The sequence below is a fragment of the Bufo bufo genome, chromosome 9 (assembly GCF_905171765.1).
Source record: "Bufo bufo chromosome 9, aBufBuf1.1, whole genome shotgun sequence".
Classification (NCBI taxonomy): Eukaryota; Metazoa; Chordata; class Amphibia; order Anura; family Bufonidae; genus Bufo; species Bufo bufo.
Genome location: NC_053397.1, coordinates 83314376 through 83336056, shown reverse-complemented (window position 1 = coordinate 83336056; position 21681 = coordinate 83314376).

The following is a 21681-nucleotide window of genomic DNA, read 5'->3' as shown; positions in this document are numbered from 1 at the left end:
ATGCCGTCTGATGGTTATGGGGCTGCAGTCAGCACCAGTAAGGGCCTTAATTTTGGTCGAGGATCGTCCAGTGTCTTGACGGACAGCCAATTGGATCCTCCGGCTCAGTGCCGGTGAAATTTTTGGGGGTCTTCCACTTGACTTTTTTGTCCCATAACCCTCAGGATCATTTAAGAAATTCCAAATGACTGTCTTACTGCGTCCCACCTCAGCAGCAATGGCACGCTGTGAGAGACCCTGCTTATGCAGTTCAACAACCCGACCACATTCAAAAAGGGAGAGTTTTTTTGCCTTTGCCATTATAACGTGTGACTACCTGACAGAAAATGACAATGAATCCACATCTTTGCACAGATTTGGCCTTTTAAAGGCATGTGGTCCAAAAAATTTATCATCTGATAAACAGCCTGTTTCAGTTTAATCGTTATTTTCAATTAATTGAATGCTCAAAAAATGTTTTGTTTCACTCTCATTTCTTCTTGTTGCATGTTGAAGCTCTACTTGGAACCTTGTTAAGATCCAACAATGTAAAATATGATTTTTTGCCATTTTTCAAGTGGTCTTAAACTTTTGATCAGGACTGTATATTCTGCTGAGGATTTGTAAGGCAAATGTTGGAAATCTGAATTCCTTGTTGCTGTTTTTCTGCTTTATCAGAACCCCTACTATCAACACTTCTGATGACAAGTGGATATACTTGTGAACTATTTATGCAGTTTCCTTAAATATTAGCGTGTATGAACCTACCTTAAAGTGTTTTATTTATTTTGCTAGTTAAATGTGTAGGGCAAATGATGAGATACTAGACCCCACATGGAATCAAGTTCAGTGACCTGTCTAGTTCGGAAGAAGAGGCGGCGGTCGCACAGAGGCACCAGCACAGCAAAAGAGGGAGCAGGGTGCAAAAGCGTCTGTTACATTCTTGGGTAACATTTTAATTCTTGGGTAACATTTTACCATTTTTGCCGTGAATGAACCCCTGCTCTGTATAGGTGACAGGGACCTAAATTTCAAAAAATCCTCTGTTACATTCTCAGGTGACATTTTACCATTTTTGCCATATGCAAACCCCTGCTCTGCATAGTTGACAGAAATGTTTAAAATTCATCTGTTCCATTGGTGGGTGACATTAACCCATTTTTGCCGATGAAAAACCCCTGCTCTGCATAGGGGAGGGGACTTAAATTTCAAAAATTCGTCTTCAATTGACGTGCGCCACCTCCTTTCATTCGATCCTTCCGCTTTAACAACTTGTTCCACATTTCCACTCAATCACATTTCAGCCATTAACCTCCCTTGGTTGTGGTATCCCTTTCTAACGCTCCCTCTCCGGCGTGGAACCCTGATTCGCCACTAACCGTTATCAACATGGTAGGCGCAGAAAAGAACATCGAAAGTTGATAGAGAAGATATCCAATTGGATAGTGGACGTCACGGGAACGTGCGATCAGGCAGAAGTTATCTAGAGTCAACAAAGCGGCAGCAGGGCCTCTCCTGTCTAACGTTACCAAATCCAAAATACCCCAGTGAAAATCCCTGTAATGTTTTATTAATCATTACAATAACAGGGCATCTTAAGAGTCCTGTATTGTTATTTATCGTCACTACCTCCCCGAGTCGGGAGTGGGTAATTGCCGCGCGCCCCCTCCTTTACTTGGAAGCTTCGGCTTCAATAATTTGTCCCACATTTCCGCGCGATCAAATTTAATTTCATCCATTGACCTCCCTTGGATGTGGTATCCCTTTCTCAGGCTACCTCTCTGGCCTGGAACCCTGATTCCCCGCTACCCATGATCACCATGGTAGGCGCAGAAAAGAACATTGAAAGTTGATAGAGAAGATATCCAATTGGATCGTGGACGTCACAGGGACGTGCGACATGGTTGAGCAGTATGTGTGCGCATGCCTACATGGGTCTGCCCCCTTCAACTTCTGGGTCTCCAAATTGGGCACATAGCCTGAGCTTGCCCTTTATGCCTTGGAGGTGCTGGCCTGCCCTGCAGCCAGTGTATTGTCTGAATGTTTGTTTAGCATGGCTGGAGGGGGTTATCACAGGTTATATTTCCCAATGTTTTGGGGTGTACCCTAATTTAAATAAAAGAAAATATAAATTAAAACCAAAAAGCAGTGTAGGCTACCTCCTCCTCCACCGCCGCTTCCACCTACACCGCCACATCCACCGCCTCCTCAACCTCCTACTCCATATAGACCTCCTCCTCCTAGATCAAGATTATCATTTTTATTTTTACGTATTTTTTTGTTATTTTAAGTCATTTCCCTATCCACATTTGTTTGCAGAGCACTTGCCATGCTCTTAACAACATTTTGCTGCCATTTGCAGCACTCTTGCCCCTTTCCACAACTTTTTTAGAGCCATTTTAGCGCTCAAAAGTTCGGGTCCCCATTGACTTCAAAGGGGTTTGGGTTCGAGGTCAAGTTTGGGTCAAGTTCGGGTCCCGAACTTGAACTTTTTTGTGAAGTTCGGCCGAACCAGTCGAACCCAAACATCCAGGTGTCCGCTCAACTCTATTTTTTACTGTTTCTCCTCTGTCTGGCAAAGACTGTCATATTATCCTATGGCTACTACCCACCATTTCAAGTATTTTTGGCTACTCCCCATTGCAGCCTCCTCCTTTATGGGTACATGCATACTTGCCTTCTGTTAGCCACTCCCACACCCAGCAACAAGTCCTCAATGCTCATGAGCATACTCTGCAAAATATGTCTCACTGAATAGCCAGCTAACCCATTAAATGGAGTTTTATTTATATTATTATTATTATTATTATTATTACAATTATTATTATTATTATTTATTACAGGTTGAAGACATTAGGGATGATTTACTAACATTGTCTAAGATTTATAAGAAAGAAGATGGCTGCACACCATTATAAATACGTACAAACAATAGCGCTAAGAAATGGGGATCATTCTAAATAAAAGTGGTACAATACCACTGAGCAGAGTACGTATGTAGCTGGTTCCTACACTGCCCTAAATATTGTAGGCTTAGGTAAGTCCAAAGAGAGGCAGTATACTAGTGTTAGGGACCCATCTGTGGAAGCCACCTCGATGCCTGGTAGATGTGCCCGACACACGTTTGATCAAATATGTGCGCTAAGAGCTTCCATTAACTCATTTATAGTCGGCATTGTACCACTTTTATTTAGAATGATCCCCATTTCTTAGCTCTATTGTTTGTATGTATAATGGTGGGCAGCCATTTTATTTTTTATAATCATGTTTGCTTCATGGATATGCACCTGTTATTCTGAAGGTTCTAGTCTAAATTTTCTTGTAGTATTGTGCTTGTCTAACATTTAGACAGTGCTAACTTATACTCTGCAATTTAAAGATGTACCAGGGTTATTATAGTAGCTGATACCAGATGATACATCTGACACACATTTAGACTAATTGGTCTAAATTTATATCACCCATTAGTTGTCTTATCTTGCAGCAGAATGATGGTGCTAAATTGGCACACTGTGAAGCACCTTTGCCCATTTCCACTTTCACAGCCCTTGTTGGGAGCAGATATCATAAACGTGTGTTCCAAAGTGGAGAGCCACTAACAAAGAGCATAATTTGCACTGGTAGACCTGGACCATCTATGTTGAATTGCCAGCATGTAATACTGCATTACATATCCCCTGCAGGGATTACTTGGTCTACAATACATTGTAGAAACAGCACTCTGAACAGTAGTGAATATTCTCAGTTTTAGGCCTCATACACACGGACGTTTTTTTTGCGGTCCGCAAAAAAGGTTTCCGTTGTTCCGTGATCTGTGTCCATTTTTTCATCCGTGGGTCTTCCTTGATTTTTGGAGGATCCACGGACATGAAAAGTGAAAAAAAAAATAAACTAAGTCAAGTTTGCATTAAAAATGATAGGAAAAACGGACACGGATCACGGAGACGGATCATGGACGCGGATGACTACCTTGTGTGCATCCGTGATTTTTCACGGACCCATTGAATTGAATGGGTCCGTGAACCGTTGTCCGTGAAAAAAATAGGACAGGTCCTATTTTTTTCACGGACTGGAAAAACGGATCACGGACGCGGAAAGCCAAACAGTGCATTTTCCGATTTTTCCACGGACCCATTAAAAGTCAATGGGTCAGCGAAAAAAAACTGAAAACGGAACAACGGCCGCGGATGCACACAACGGTCGTGTGCATGAGGCCTAATAGTACCAGATTTCATTATTTAGAGGCGTTTTTGCTAATATAAAGCTGCCCATTTTTATGCTCAAAATAAAATGTAAGAATCAAAATGTGAGCAAGCTTAGAAAATGCTTAAACCATATACTTGGCATACTACAAATAACATCAAAATATAGATTAGCCGTAAGCAATGAAGTACTATAATCAATTCCTTGGTAATATGATGTCTTATCTTAGGATATTGAAACCTATATTTTGCTGGAGAATCAAGTATACCCTGAAAGTAAAAGTGAGAATCTTAACTGTTGAGATAACAGTCTGTGCTCTGCAAAATGATTACCCAGTAATAGCTGAGGAGACCTGAGAAGTAAGCATGAAAGTAAGCACTGATCAGAGAGGAGCTTATGCCTTGTAATTTCTAAACAGAAATCTTCAGAAGTGACTTTCAGAAAATGTATTATCAACAGCAGGACACCCTATAGTGTAAGGGACCAATGGCTATGAATATCCTTAATGTCATATTAGAGATTACTATATTTTAAGGGAATACAATTATAGGCAATAAAAGTAAACAAAATAAGAAATTCCCCTAAGCTTTTGCCAATGTAAAGAACTTTCTGTATATTCTTGAAGCAAACATTCTTGAAGAAATCTTAGAGAAAACACAGGGTTTATTCTGTTTTCATATTTTTGGCTGGCAGATAGTGAGGAGGGACTAATTAAGTTTCTGGATTTAACATTGTTTCCCACTGCACACAGCGTAATTGAGGGAGTATCTAGTCGCATATTCCAGATCCCAAAATGTATTGTGCTTCTTTGCAGCAGATATTAGATGTCATGTACAACAGTTAGATATGAGCGAATTTCTTAAAATCTATTTCAGTTCAGATTCTAACAAATTGGGGAGAAGATTCAATTCGGCTACTAATAAACTCAACCAGAATCTAAGGTGTTAAGATTGCCCTAAAAAGTTGTGTATGACATTCTGGGGTGTCCACGTATGCAACTACTGTCAAGCTCTTTAAAGTAAAGATAGTATTAGCAATCTTAAAGTGACAGTGTTAAAAACAGTTAAAAACAGCTTGTTTAAAAATATACCACTGCCTGATTTATGTTTTTTGAAATTAAAAAATATTCCAATAATTATCCCTAAATCATAGTAGATGAACACCAGTGTTTATATACACACAATAGTATTCAAAAACAGTAGCTTGTTCTGAACAAGCAGTCCAATAATTAGGCACTAATGGAGACAAATGAGTGCCCATGTTTATACACAAATCCTAATATTGGAGAACCTAATGGCTTTTTCTGAAAAAGAAAGCAGCAGTAAAGTGTGGAATCTGTTGGACATGGCAGGAGATATGTGTCTGTATAAGGATAGTAGCATCAGCAGTAGTAGCTACAACAGCAGCGATATAGTATGGAACCTGATAGACAGGAAATGTGCAGTTGGATAGGAGTAGTAGCGTCAGCAGGGGAGAAGCAGCTGCATTAGCAATACAGTACAGAACCCGATGTACAGGTAGACAGTGGCAATAGTATCTTTGGGCAGATGATAAATAGCCACTGTCAGCAGTGGCATATGTATTCATTGGCATCAGCCGGAGGTGTAAAAATCCTCATGGATCCATGCCTGATTTATTTTCACAAATGTAATATTTTCTACACTTGCAGAGAACAATTCTGTCCACTTTGGTGTGATGACACCACTCCTGAAAACCTCTTACACCAATAGCAAACTGGGTAGGTTACGGTCACTCCACAGAAGGTCATGGGATCAGGGAACAGGTTTGACTAAATCTGGTTGTTCAGGCAGTGCATATATATTTTCTGATGTGGATCAGGTTTGTGGTCCACCATTTTCAGAAAACTGTGTTGGCTGCTGCTGGTGCTGCAGTGGCTTCTGCGACTTGTTGTAGCAGTAGTGCTGGCAGAGATAGCCGGATGTCAGTGCTCAGCAGATTGGCACCGTTGTCGCACACCACTTTACCAACTGTCAAATTGAGTGGGGTTAGCCACTGATTGGCCTATGACCGCAGAGCTGAAAGCATTGCAGGACCGGTGTGGCTCTTGGCTTCCAGGCACAACAACCGCAGCACAGCATGGCAATGTCCCACCTGGGATGTCGAATAGGTTCTGTGGAGCTTGGGGAGTGCAGCGGAAGAGGCAGTAGCAGTGGAAAAGGAGGAGTCAGTCGAGGAGGAGACGGAGGATGGAGTTGGAGGAGGAGAAGATGTAGGCCTGCATGCAATCCTTGGCGGTAACACCAAATTCACACGAGAGCCGCGTGTTCCATGCTTGACAGCATTTAGAAGGTTCACCCAGTGGGCAGTAAAAGTTATGTACTTTCCTGTCCGTGTTTGCTAGACCACGTGTCTGTGGTCAGATGTATCTTGGCACCGACACTGTGTGCAAGAGATATATTCACTTGCCACTGGACATGGCCATATAGCTCTGGGATGCCATTCTGGGAGAAATATTTCCTTTCCGAGGACCTTCCATTACGGTGTGTCAATGGCCCCAAATTTTCTAAAAGTCTCAGAATCCACCAGTTTATATGGCAGTAGTTGGAGGGCTAGCAGTTCTGATAAGCCAGCGGTCAGTTGTTAGGGACAAATGGGAGAAGAGAGGAGAAGGAGAAGGAGTAGAGGCAGGACGTGGAGCTTTGTGGGTTCTGACGGCGTTGCTCCCACTAGGCTTAGTGATGGGAGGCCAGCTGCTTTCTTAAGGCGTTCATCCCTAGGTGAGTGTTGAGCTTACCGTGAATTATGCGTTGACAGCACAGGCTGCAGATGGCAACATTATTGTCAGCAGCTGACACGTTAAAAAAAGCCCACACTGCGGAGCCATGTGACGGCATCCTGGGAACGGCAGAAGTGACCGTGCATGGCTCACTCCAGATACATTTGCAGTCTGCTTTTTGCCTCCTGTGCCCTGCAAGCTCTGCCTGATTCTCCTCCTTCTCCTCCCTCTCTGCTGCTCCATCTCTCCCTCTGAACTCCCCTCCTCTTCCTCTCTTGTGGGCACCCATGTGACGTCCGTCGTCAAGTCATCACCGTCAACTTGACCACCACTGACATTTGAGATCCTATCCCGTAGTTTCTAAAATGGGGTAAATTTTTTGGAGTTTATACCCTAGGGGTGCATCAGGGGGGCTTCAAATGGGACATGGTGTCAAAAAAACAGTCCAGCAAAATCTGCCTTCCAAAAACCGTATGGCATTCCTTTCCTTCTGCGCCCTGCCGTGTGCCCGTACAGCAGTTTACGACCACATATGGGGTGTTTCTGTAAACTACAGAATCAGGGCCATAAATATTGAGTTTTGTTTGGCTGTTAACCCTTGCTTTGTAACTGGAAAAAAAATATTAAAATGGAAAATCTGCCAAGAAAGTGAAATTTTGAAATTGTATCTCTATTTTCCATCAATTTTTGTGGAACACCTAAAGGGTTAATGATTTTTGTAAAATCAGTTTTGAATACCTTGAGGGGTGTAGTTTCTTGAATGTGGTCATTTTTGGGTGGTTTATATTATGTAAGCCTCACAAATAGAGTTGAGCGGACACCTGGATGTTCGGGTTCGGATGGTTCGGCCGAACTTGAAAAAAAAGTTCGGGTTCGGGACCCGAACTTGACCCCGAACCCCATTGAAGTCAATGGGGACCCGAACTTTTGGGCACTAAAATGGCTCTAAAATAGTCCTGGAAAGGGCTAGAGGGCTGCAAATGGCATCAAAATGTGCTTAAGAGAATGGCAACTGTTCTGCAAACAAATGTGGATAGGGAAATTACTTAAAATAACATAAAATACAGAAAAATTTCAAATAACAATCTGGATCTAGGAGTAGGAGGTTGAGGAGGCGGTGGATGAATGGATGTGGCGGTGTAGGTTGACGTGGCGGTGTAGGTTGACGTGGCGGTGTAGGTGGAAGCGGCGGTGAAGGAGGAATAGGTAGCCAACACTGATTTGTGTTATTTTTTATTTTTAAATTGGGGTATCCCCCAAAATATTGGGACATATAGCAAAATAAAATTAAGAATAAGTGCACTTGAGTACAAGAATGGATGGTTGAGGCTGGTATAAATGTCTGTGAATCCGATAAACAAGAACACACATGAACATAAATTACAAATATTTTATTGATAAGTCACATAAAAGATGACCAAAATAGACAATAGTAAATATAATAAATATAAAGCAGTAATGTGGTGGCACTGCAAATCAGCGCCCCACCAAGGTTACACAAAATCGTTATATCCCCTAGGTACACGTCTCTTGATGGCCTAATTATACTAGCAAGATAAATTATCTCATACACAGGCCAGAAGGAGACGTGAACTCGAGTAAAGTGCAAGTGTTGGTATGCTAGCAAAATGGCAGTTGATGGACGCAGTGTATGAATAACACGTCCGAAACATCGGATATAAATTTGTATACCACATACATCCAACACATGTGAAATCACAGCCAGCATATAGACAACACATATAAGACACATATAAGAGTAATGGGGAACCGACCTTGGAGCCTTGGTGAGCGCACCCCTGACGCGCGTTTCGCCAAGTGTTTTCGAAGGGGCGTGTCTTTCCAGCCAACATACTCCCCTTTAAATCTAGCCGCAGCTGAGAGAATCAACCAATCACCTATCATCATCTGCCTCACTACATCACATCACATCCGCCCATACTGGAACCCGGATGTAGGACCTTAACGTCACCTCCGCCCACATCCTACCGTCTGTTGTGCTGTCAACCCAATTACATCATATCCGCCCACACTAGAGGCAGGAAGCCGATACGCAACGTCACTTCCGCCCATAATTTGGACGGAAAAGATCCATACAGGTAAGTTACGTCAGCTAACTAATGTTGCTATGGGAGCGTATAATACGGGATGAATTGTACCATTATAATACATTCTGAGCCGTAGCATCCGTCACCAGACCCAAGGACAGTTCCCTTATCACAAGTATACAAAATTAAAAGATCTACACGAATCGCCTCTAATACAATCTTGCGAAATCAGAGTCACAATAATAACATTGGGAATGGGATCAGCAACATTAAAAACAATAATAACAACATAGGATGTGGGAGAAGGGAACAGATGGACAAGAACTAACATCTGAACCATAATAGGTCCTGAATGTTACACTGGAATATCGATGATTGATAGATAAATATTAAAAATAAAATAAATAAATATATATATATATATAGTACTTCATCGATAAATTCATGGAAAATATTGGGACATATAACAAAATAAAATTAAGAATAAGTGCACTTGAGTATAAGAATGGATGGTTGAGGCTGGTATAAATGTCTATTCTGCACAAGGTACGGACAAATCCTGTGGGATCCATGACTGGTTCATTTTAATAAACGTAAGCTTGTCCACATTGGCTGTGGCCTGTGATAATGCTCTCTGCCGTGCTAAACACACGTTCACACTATACACTGGCTGCAGGGCAGGTCAGCACCTCCAAGGCTGACAAAGCTTTTCCACATTTGGGCCATGCTAACCCTGCCTTCTCAGGTGCTGGCGGTGCCCCAGCTGCGTTGGCGACGTCTTCCTCCTCCTCTGCCTTCGCCTTGTGCTTCCACTGTGCCCCCCGCTGTCAGGTGGGAATGCTATAATTAGCGTGCGCTTGTAGTCGCGCATCTTCCGATCAGTTACAGATGTTTTCACTAAATTTAGTTCCCTGTCAGCAATGCAGAGCAAGGGTTCATTCACGGCAAAAGGGGGTACATGTCATCCAGCAATACAACAGAGGATTTGGAAAGATTTAGGCCCCTGTCACCCAGGCACAGCAGGGGGTTCATTCATGGCAAAAGGGGGTTCATGTCACCCAGCAATACAACAGAGGATTTTGAGAGATTTAGGCCCCTGTCAGCATTGCAGAGCAGGGGTTCATTCACGGCAAAAGGGGGTACATGTCACCCAGCAATAGAACAGAGGATTTTGAGAGATTTAGGCCCCTATTAGCAATGCAGAGGAGAGGTTCATTCATGGCAAAAGGGGTTCATGTCACCCAGCAATACAACAGAGGATTTTGAGAGATTTAGGCCCCTGTCACACAGGCACAGCAGAGGTTCATTCACAGCAACAGGGGGTTCATGTCACCCAGCAATACAACAGAGATTTTGAGAGATTTAGGCCCTTGTCACCCTGGCACAGCAGGGGTTCATTCATGGCAAAAGGGGGTTCATGTCACTTAGCAATACAACAGAGGATTTTGAGAGATTTAGGCCCCTGTCACCCAGGCACAGCAGGGGTTCATTCACGGCAAAAGGGGGTTGATGTCACCCAGCAATACAACAGAGGATTTTGAGAGATTTAGGCCCCTGTCACCCAGGCACAGCAGGGGTTTGTATATGCCAAAAATGGTAAAATGTCACTCGACAATTGAAAATAAGAATTTTTTCAATTTAGGGCACTAAAATTGCCACTTTTTTAAATTAAAATGGCTCTAAAATAGTCCTTGAAAAGGCTAGAGGGATGTAAAAGTCAGTAAAATGTGCTTAAGAGCATGGCAACTTCTCTGCAAACAAATGTGGATAGGGAAATAACTTAAAATGAAATAAAATAACAAAAAATTACAAATTATTAACCTGCAACTCAGAGAAGGAGGTGGATATGGAGTCGGAGGTTGAGGAGGCGGTAAATGTGGTGTTGTAGGTGGAGGCAGCAATGGAGGAGGAACAGGTAGCCAACAATGTTTTTTTTTTTTTTTTATTGGGTAGGTAGCCCCCAAAATATTGGGACAAATAAAAATAAATACAAACCGGATTCCAAAAAAGTTGGGACACTATACAAATCGTGAATAAAAACTGAATGCAATGATGTGGAGGTGCCAACTTTTAATATTTTATTCAGAATAGAACATAAATCACGGAACAAAAGTTTAAACTGAGAAAATGTACCATATTAAGGGAAAAATATGTTGAATCAGAATTTCATGGTGTCAACAAATCCCCAAAAAGTTGGGACAAGGCCATTTTCACCACTGTGTGGCATCTCCCCTTCTTCTTACAACACTCAACAGACGTCTGGGGACCGAGGAGACCAGTTTCTCAAGTTTAGAAATAGGAATGCTCTCCCATTCTTGTCTAATACAGGCCTCTAACTGTTCAATCGTCTTGGGCCTTCTTTGTTGCACCTTCCTCTTTATGATGAGCCAAATGTTCTCTATAGGTGAAAGATCTGGACTGCAGACTGGCCATTTCAGTACCCGGATCCTTCTCTTACGCAGCCATGATGTTGTGATTGATGCAGGATGTGGTCTGGCATTATCTTGTTGAAAAATGAGGATGACGTCTGGATGGGAGCATATGTTGTTCTAGAACCTGAATATATTTTTCTGCATTGATGGTGCCTTTCCAGATATGCAAGCTGCCCATGCCACACACACTCATGCAACCCCATACCATCAGAGATGCAGGCTTCTGAACTGAGCGTTTATAACAACTTGGGTTGTCCTTGTCCTCTTTGGTCTGGATGACATGGCGTCCCAGATTTCCAAAAAGAACTTCGAATCGTGACTCGTCTGACCACAGAACAGTCTTCCATTTTGCCACACTCTATTTTAAATGATCCCTGGCCCAGTGAAAACGCCTGAGCTTGTGGATCTTGCTTAGAAATGGCTTCTTCTTTGCACTGTAGAGTTTCAGCTGGCAACGCCGGATGGCACGGTGGATTGTGTTCACTGACAATGGTTTCTGGAAGTATTCCTGAGCCCATTCTGTGATTTCCTTTACAGTAGCATTCCTGTTTGTGGTGCAGTGTTGTTTAAGGGCCCGGAGATCACGGGCATCCAGTATGGTTTTACGGCCTTGACCCTTACGCACAGAGATTGTTCCAGATTCTCTGAATCTTCGGATGATGTTATGCACAGTTGATGATGATAGATGCAAAGTCTTTGCAATTTTTTCGCTGGGTAACACCTTTCTGATATTGCTCCACTATCTTTCTGTGCAAAGATGTGGGAATTGGTGATCCTCTACCCATCTTGGCTTCTGAGAGACACTGCCACTCTGAGAAGCTCTTTTTATACCCAATCATGTTGCCAATTGACCTAATTAGTGTTAATTGGTCTTCCAGCTCTTCGTTATGCTCAAATTTACTTTTTCCAGCCTCTTATTGCTACTTGTCCCAACTTTTTTGGGGTTTGTTGACACCGTGAAAATTGAAATCCACGTATTTTTCCTTTAAAATGATACATTTACTCGGATTAAACGTTTGAGCTGTCATCTACGTTCTATTACAAATAAAATATTGACATTTGCCATCTCCACATCATTGCATTCAGTTTTTATTCACAATTTGTTTAGTGTTCCAACTTTTTTGGAATTCGGTTTGTAAAACAAAGAATCATTGCACTTGACTTGAGTACAAGAATGTATGTTTGATGGTGGTATAAATGTCTATTCTGCACAAGGTACAGACAAGTCTTGTGGGATCCAAGCCTGGTTTATTTTAATGAACGTGAGCTTGTCCACGTTGGCTGTGGACAGGCGGCTGCGTCTGTCTGTAATGACGCCTCCTGCTATGCTAAATACACGTTCAGAGAGTACACTGGCTGCCGGGCAGGCCAGCACCTCCAAGGCATACAGGGCAAGCTCTGGCCATGTGGACAATTTGGAGACCCAGAAGTTGAATGGGGCAGAACCATCAGTCAGTTCGTGTAGTCGTGTGCACAGGTACTGTTCCACCATGTTGTTCAAATGCTGCCTCCTGCTAACACGCTCCATATCAGCAGTTAAGGCCGGTTGTTGCGGCGAGGTGACAAAGCTTTTCCACATGTCGGCCATGCTAACCCTGCCTTCTGAGGTGCTGGCGCTGACACAGCCGCGTTGGCGACCTCTTTCTCCTCCCCTGCTTTCGCCTTGTGCTTCCACTTGTCCCCCGGCGTCAGTCGGGAATGCTCTCAGGAGCGCGTCTACCAGCGTGCGCCTGTAGTCGCGCATCTTCCGATCACGCTCCAGTGAGGGAATTAAGGACGGCACATTGTCTTTGTAACGGAGATCCAGCAGGGTGGAAACCCAGTAGTCAGCACACGTTAAAATGTGGGCAACTCTGCAGTCGTTGCGCAGGCACTGCAGCATGTAGTCGCTCATGTATGCCAGGCTGCCCAGAGGTAAGGACAAACTGTACTTTGTGGGAAGCGTATTGTCTGCGTCCTCCGTATCCCCCCAGCCACGCACCAGTTATGGGCCTGAGCTGCATTGGATGCCACCCCACTGTGAACATGCTTCATCCCCATCCTCCTCCTGCTCCTCATCCTCCTCCTCCTCCTCCTCCTCCAGTAGTAGGCCCTGGCTGGCCAAATTTGTACCTGGCCTCTGCTGTTGCAAAAATCCTCTTTCTGAGCCACTTCTAAAAGACTGGCCTGAAAGTGTTAGCGATGACCCCTCTTCCTCCTCCTCGTCCTGGGCCACATCCTTTTCCATCATTGCCCTAAGTGTTTTCTCAAGGAGACATAGAAGTGGTATTGTAACGCTGATAACTGCGTCATCGTCACTGGCCATGTTGGTGGAGTACTCGAAACAGCGCAACAGGGCACACAGGTCTCGCATGGAGGCCCAGTCATTGGTGGTGAAGTGGTGCTGTTCCGCAGTGCGACTCACCCGTGCGTGCTGCAGCTGAAACTCCACTATGGCCTGCTGCTGCTCGCACAGTCTCTCCAGCATGTGCAAGGTGGAGTTCCACCTGGTGGGCACGTCGCATATGATGCGGTGGGCGGGAAGGCCAAAGTTACGCTGCAGCACTGACAAGCGAGCAGCAGCAGGGTGAGAACGCCGAAAGCGCGCACAGACGGCCGGCACTTTATGCAGCAGTTCAGACATGTCGGGGTAGTTGTGAATGAATTTCTGCACCACCAAATTTAGCACATGTGCCAGGCAAGGGATGTGCGTCAAACCGGCTAGTTCCAGAGCTGCAACGAGATTTCGCCCATTATCGCACACCACCAGGCCGGGCTTGAGGCCCACTGGCAGCAGCCACTCATCGGTCTGTTGTTCTATACCCCGCCACAACTCCTGCGCAGTGTGGGGCCTGTCCCCCAAACACATCAGTTTCAGAACAACCTGCTGACGTTAACCCCTGGCTGTGCTGAAGTTGGTGGTGAAGGTCTGTCGCTGACTGGATGAGGAGGTGGAAGAAGAGGAGGAGGAAGCCAAGTAGGAAGAGGAGGCAACAGGAGGCAAAGAATGATGCCCTGCAATCCTTGGCGGTGGAAGGACGTGCGCCAAACAGCTCTCCGCCTGGGGCCCAGCCGCCACTACATTTACCAGTGTGCAGTTAGGGAGATATAGCGTCCCTGGCCGTGCTTACTGGTCCACGTATCTGTGGTTAGGTGGACCTTGCCACAGATGGCGTTGCGCAGTGCACACTTGATTTTATCCGATACTTGGTTGTGCAGGGAGGGCACGGCTCTCCTGGAGAAGTAGTGGCGGCTAGGAACAACGTACTGTGGGACAGCAAGCGACATGAGCTGTTTGAAGCTGTCCGTCTCCACCAGCCTGAATGACAGCATTTCAAAGGCCAGCAGTTTAGAAATGCTGGCATTCAGGGCCAGGGATCGAGGGTGGCTAGGTGGGAATTTACGCTTTCTCTCAAAGGTTTGTGAGATGGAGAGCTGAACGCTTCCGTGTGACATGGTGGAGATGCTTGGTGACGGAGGTGGTGTTGTTGGTGGCACATCCTCTGTTTGCTCGGCAGCAGGTGCCAACGTTCCTCCAGAGGCGGAGAAAGAGGCCGAGGCAGCAGCAGAAGAGGGAGCAGGAGGAGCCCTTTCTTGGTTTTGAAGGTGCTTACTCCACTGCAGCCCGTGTCTCACATGTAGATGCCTGGTCATGCAGGTTGTGCTAAGGTTCAGAACGTTAATGCCTCGCTCCAGGCTCTGATGGCACAGAGTGCAAACCACTCAGGTCTTGTCGTCAGCACATTGTGTGAAGAAGTGCCATGCCAGGGAACTCCTTGAAGCTGCCTTTGGTGTGCTCGGTCCCTGGTGACGGTGGCCAGTAGCAGGCGAACTGTTTTGGCGACGGATGCTCTGCTTTTGCACCCTGCTCCCGCTTTTGCTACGCTGTTGGCTCGGTCTCACCACTCCCTCTTCCTCCGAACTGTGAAAGTCAGTGGCACGACCTTCATTCCAGGTGGGGTCTAGGACCTCATCGTCCCCTGCATCGTCTTCCACCCAGTCTTCCTCCCTGACCTCCTTTTCGGTCTGCACACTGCAGAAAGACACAGCAGTTGGCACCTGTGTTTCGTCATCATCAGAGACGTGCTGAGGTGGTATTCCCATGTCCTCATCAGGAAACATAAGTGGTTGTGCGTCAGTGCATTCTATGTCTTCCACCCCTGGGGAAGGGCTAGGTGGATGTGCAGTACGCAGCCCTGCAGGGTATTGCAATGTGAGGTCACGGGTACTTAGGCAAACGAGGGTTGCTTTGGGTTACTCACAGTTTGTAGGAAGACCCTGGGCAGCGTACAGCAGTGATGGAGAGGCTGGCACAGAAGTCCTCTGGGGCACTCTCTGTATATAGGGACCAGGCCTGATGGTGCATGAGGTGCCTTGTATGTTGCAGATGTATAATGTGCCTAGGGCAAGGTCCTTTTAAGGTTCATGACGCCAGTGCCTGTAATGGTGGTACACCGATTTATAGTTGTAATAAGTGAGGAACACAGTGTTGTGGTGAACCAAACTTTTCTTTACTGGAAACAGTTCAAACTTTATACAATTTAGGTTCAGTTCCACTTTGCAGCATTAATCAATAGCAGGAGGGTTGGAGGAGTCCACAGGCTCTGGAACTCTTTCAGGTACACTCTGGGACAGGTCATCCTGAGGTGGAGGAATAGCAGGAGCTGAAGTGGGTTCATCCTGGGATTGAGAACCAACAGGAACTGGAGCTGGTACCACCAAGTTTAACCAGGGTGTGAGGAACCAATGAAGTGGCTCTTTATCATGTATCAGGTTCTCAACAGCCTGCATAGAATCAGCAGGCTGGGTCGGCAACTCGGGCTCAGGAGACTCCGGCTCAATGTCCTCTGCTGCAATTTCTCCTTCTATGCAGGGTTTTAAACGATTCCTGTGTACAATTTGGGAGCCTTTATCTTCTCTGGAAATTTGATAAATATGGGCCTTAGCATTAGGGATGGCACAAATGACATATGGAGTCCTTTCCCACTTACTGTCCAATTTACTGGCACGGTGGTTATTTTTTAACCACACCATGTCTCCTATGGCTAGAGGCCCTGCATGAGCAGCCAGGTCATAGTCTCTCTGCTGTCGCTCCCGGGCATTTTCCATATGCTCCTGGACAATCTCCTTAGCATTGAGGAGACGCCTTTGATGCTACACTACCCAATCGGTTTTTGGTAGTGGATTGATGACATCCGGCACCTGTACATCCAGGGAGTGGTCAGCAGCTAACCTCCCTTGACGGCTGAACATCAGATAGAAGGGCGTGTACCCGGTGGAGCAGTGAATTGTATTGTTGTAAGTATACATGAGTTGTAGCAGCAGAGTAGGCCAATTACCCCTGGTCTCAGGGGGTACTGCTCTCAGCATTTCAATGAGAGTTTGATTCATCTTTTCGCGTTACCTTGTGGATGATAGGCGGTGGTCCGGACTTTCTGGCAATTATGTAGCAGGCACATCTCTTGGAACAGCTGTGATTCAAACGCAGACCTTTGGTCGGTGAGGATCCTCTCTGGGCAGCCGTAGGGCAGGAGGAAATGCTTCCAAAAGCCTCCGCCGCAGTCTTGGCTGTCAGGTCTTTCACAGGCACTGCTACGACAAACTTAGTGAAGTGATCAATAATAGTCATGGCATAAGTGTACCCTGAGCGACTTGGCCCCAGCTTCACATGATCAATGGCAACAAGTACTAAGGGAGTTTTACTTACGATAGGATGGAGAGGCACCCTCTGGTCATGACGTTCACTTCTCCCCACGGCACAGGCAGTGCACTCCCGGCACCATTTCTCAATGTCTTCTCTCATCCCGATCCAATAGAACCTCCTGCGAATAGTGGCCTCAGTTTTCTGCATGCCGAAGTGTCCGGACTGGTTATGATACATCTCCAGCACCAGACTGGCATCTCGACAGGGTATGAGGATCTGGTATATTCTATCGCAGGACACTGGATCCAGGCTCCTTCTAAGCAACAGGCCTTTTTGAAGGAAGAGTTGGTGGCGATGTCTCCACAGTCTCAATAGTTCTGGGTCTGCACTCTTCCTGCGGACTCTCTCAGGAGTTCTCCCACTAGTAAGGAAGTCGAGCAGTTCACCGAGGACTCTACTTTCGGACTGGAGCTTAATCCACCTTTCTTGTTCGCCCCTGGACTCAGGAATATTTGATGAGGAAGAATCAGCAGCTGAGCGATTTTGAGTGCAAACATTATCTTGCTGAGCAAATTTGTTGTAAAACGCCGGCATCTCCACTTCTTCCCAGGCATCTTTTGGTTCCTCTGGGGCTTCTGTAGTGGGAAGCCGGGACAGGGCATCAGCATTATCATTGGAGCGGCCTGCTCGGTATTTCACAGTGAAGTCATAGTTGGCAAGGCGGGAGGCCCATCTTTGCTCCAGCGCCCCTAATTTGGCTGTGTTTAGATGCGCCAGGGGGTTGTTGTCCATGAAGGCGACAAACGGAGTGGCAGCAAGATAGTCTTTGAACTTTTTAGTTACAGCCCACACTAAAGCGAGGAACTCCAGCTTGAAGGAACTATAATTCTGATAGTTTTTCTCAGCTCCCCTCAGGGATCTGCTGGCGTAGGCAATCACCCTCTCTTTGTTGTCCTGCTCCTGGGCCAACACGGCTCCCAGGCCTCTTTTACTGTCATCCGTGTAGAGGTGGAACGGCTTCTGATAATCCGGGTAACCCAGAACAGGGGGTTCAGTCAGCTTCTTCTTTAGGAGCTGGAAGGCAATCTCCCATTCCTCATTCCATTCAACAGGGATAGGAGTCTTTGAACTCTTCTTGGGATGCCCCCTTAGGAGTTCCTGGATCGGATCCGCAATTTGAGCAAAATGCGGGATGAAGCGTCTATAGTATCCTGCAAAGCTGAGGAAACTTCTCACCTCTTTCACGGTGGTGGGAGTAGGCCAATTACGGACAGCAGCAAGTTCATCAGGATCCGGCTGGACTCCTTCGGCACTAACGACGTGCCCTAGATACTTCACGGCTGGTTTCAGTAGGTGGCACTTGGACGGCTTAATTTTAAGGCCATATTTAACAAGGACTTGAAACACTTCAGTCAGATGTTTTAAATGGTCCTCATACGTCTTTGAGTAGATAATGACATCATCCAGGTATAGTAGTACAGTTTCAAAATTCCTATGGCCTAAACAACGCTCCATCAGACCCTGGAATGTCCCTGGAGCGTTGCACAATCCAAACGGCATATAATTAAACACAAACAGGCCCATAGGCGTAGTGAAAGCGGTCTTCTCTCGATCTTCTGGGGCAATGGGTACCTGCCAGTACCCACTGGTTAAGTCCAGAGTGGAGAAGTAGGCTGATGACCCCAGAGCAGTCAAGGACTCCTCAATGCGTGGCAACGGATAAGTGTCTTTGTGGGTGATTTGAATGATTTTTCTATAATCCACGCAGAACCTTATGCTGCCATCTTTTTTCCGGACAAGAACTAGGGGCGCAGCCCAGGGACTATGACTGTTCCGGATTATGTTAGAGTCCTTCATCTCCTGTATCATCTCTTTCACAGACTGATAGGTAGTAGGTGGTATGGGTCTGTATCTCTCCTTGATAGGAGGATGAGAGCCAGTGGGTATGGTGTGTTTGATTACACTGACCTCTCCATAGTCCGTGGAGTGCTTGCTAAAGGCCTTGTGGTGCTCTTTCACCAGACTCAGGACTCCCTCTATTTGCTCCTTCGGGGTGGATTCGTTCCCCACATGAAGTTCTTCCCACCAGGATACTGAAGCGGCGCTGGCAGGGGCGCTGCTGCTCTGTAGTGGTCTGGAACGTCTCCGTGGCAGGCAGTCGGATCACATCCTGGAAAGACACCTGGAAAAGCTGAGCAACGGGGCAGTGCTTAAAAAGAGTAATAGGGTGATCACCGAAATTAATCAGACGGACAGGCACTTTACCTTGAGACACGGTCACCAGACTCCTGGCTGTTCGTACGAAGGCATGATTCTCAATTTGAATAGGTTCCACGAGGGCTTGATAGTCCTGGCCCTGGATCCCTAACACAGCACAACACCACAGGATGATCTGGGAATTTGGAGGCAGAATTACCGAACGGCTGTCCCGGATCCGGACAGTACAGATTTCTCCTTTTCCATTTGCGAACCTTTGTTGAGCACACAGCACACTGATAGTCTTTTGAATGACTCTTTTAGAAGCAGGTGAGGCTGAGGGTATAGTTTGATTCAATGCTTCAAGCACCTCGGAGTAACAATTTTTAAAGACATTAGTCCCTAGGATCACAGGGTGTCCTCCTTTATCTCCGGCTTGTACCACAATCACACCTTGCTGTGGTAATGTGGCTTCTCCCACCTGAAGGGTAGGTTCCCAGTACCCATGAACTTTCACTGGCTTACCGTTGCTGGCAATGATATCCAGCCAGGATTCTGGCGGCTGGGTGAGGAGACTTGAATCCCAAAATTGGTCAAAGGCAGGCCGTTGGATGGTGGTGACCTGAGACCCGGTATCCAACAGGGCTTCAAAAGGTATCCCGTTGATACATATGTTAATTTTTGGGCGAGATCCTACATATCTGGGCATCCAGCTTGGATCCCTTGGACCTATTGTTCTACCTCCCGAGGGGCGGTCCTCGGCCTCGGGGGTGTCCGGTTTAACTGCCAACATGTGGATTCAGTATGTCCATATTTTTTACAATAGTGACAGACAGGCTGCCTGCGATTTCTAAACCGGTAACTCGGTCGTCCATCAGGTTCCTTGGGGTATACATCTTTATATGCAGGCGGGAGCCTTGGAGGCAGGGGGCTTTCATATTGCAGTAGCAATGGTCTTTCCCATTCTTCTATTTTCCTGCACACCTTCTCCAGGCTCTTAGTGAGATGGTTTACCTGCTCCATTAGTGCCGCCACCACATCTGTTACTGGGGCCTGTGTGGTTTGACTAACTCCAGACGGCCTCACATTGACAGTTTTTGACTGACAGGCCTGAGGTTCAAGGGAGGCTGCTGGCCCCATGGGCGGGTTTTGGCCTAGGATACTGATGGGCAGCTCTTTAAAGTCCAAAAACTAACAATGGGGGTGTTGGGCCGACAGCATCCTCAGCTGGCCCTTTAAATGCTCTGTGTTTATACCCGCAATGAACTTCTCTCTCAGAGTCCGGTCCTGATCCTCGGCCTCCTTAGGGTCCTCCTGGACCACAGCCCTCAGGGTCTCTTGCAGGGACAGAGCAAAATCACGGAGTGACTCATCAGGCTGTTGCTTCCTGCTGAAAAACCGCACCTTAACTTCGGACACCGTTCTGGCCTCAAACGTGGTGCCGAGGCGATCAAATATCTGTTCCAGGCTACTCTTTTCAGAAAGGGGCCAGTACATGACTTCCCTGCGGGCGGCCCCTTCTAACTGGGCTAGGAGGATCTCCATTTGTTGTTCAGCAGAGATCGGGTAGAGCCGGAACAGGGCCAGGATTTGGTCCCTAAAGTCCTTCAATTTATGGGCTTCCCCGGAATATCGTTGGAACTAGGGAGCCCCAAAATAATACGGCATGGTCAGTGGCATCAGGCTTGATGCTGCCGCAGCGGCGGGCGCCCTATTATCTGCTGCGTGCGCTTCAGTAGGCACATCGGGGCTGCCTGCTCCGCTTCCTCAGGTGCGGACATAGCGTTGCTAAGGGGGCTATGGAGTGAGTGTGGCTCTTTAAGAAACTCCGAAGCTGACCGGAGCTAAGGTGAACGTATTTTTCCCCCAGTCAAGTCTCTTATTGCTAGTGGGGGACCTTCCCCAGTCTCCTGGCAAGGATCGGGACCTTCCCGGTACGGATATATGCAGGGGCCGGTGAATATGAAAGTTTGTACATACTCCGGCGGCGCTCGCTCCAACTCTCGTGAGATGCGTGATTACGTCAGACGGGAGTCCCACGTGCGGCGTCAGAAGGTAGGCGCGGCCTCTTGGAGCTCCGGGATTCAAGGTAGGCGGTATCTTCTTCAGAGACAGGGCAGCGTTTTCTTTCTTGCAGGCTGGGCGGTACCTTCTCTTTGTCTTTGTCGCACCAAAGGGACCCAACAAGGCGCACAAATATTCCAGTCAGGTTAAGCGGCCATTTTTGAGCACACGCTGTCCATTCATTGACAGCAAGCGGTGAATTCAGAAACAGCAAAACAGTCCACGCAATAAAATCTTCACACCACGATTATTACAGTCCTTTGGCCCAGCAATTTTCCTCAATAAACAAGTAGGGCTTAGTCACTTTTTGGGCATACAATGGCACACAGTTTTAAATTCTGCAATGGCGTAGGAATAGTCTGTAAATCCTGTTCGTGATGCCAAAATATGCAGTACGCA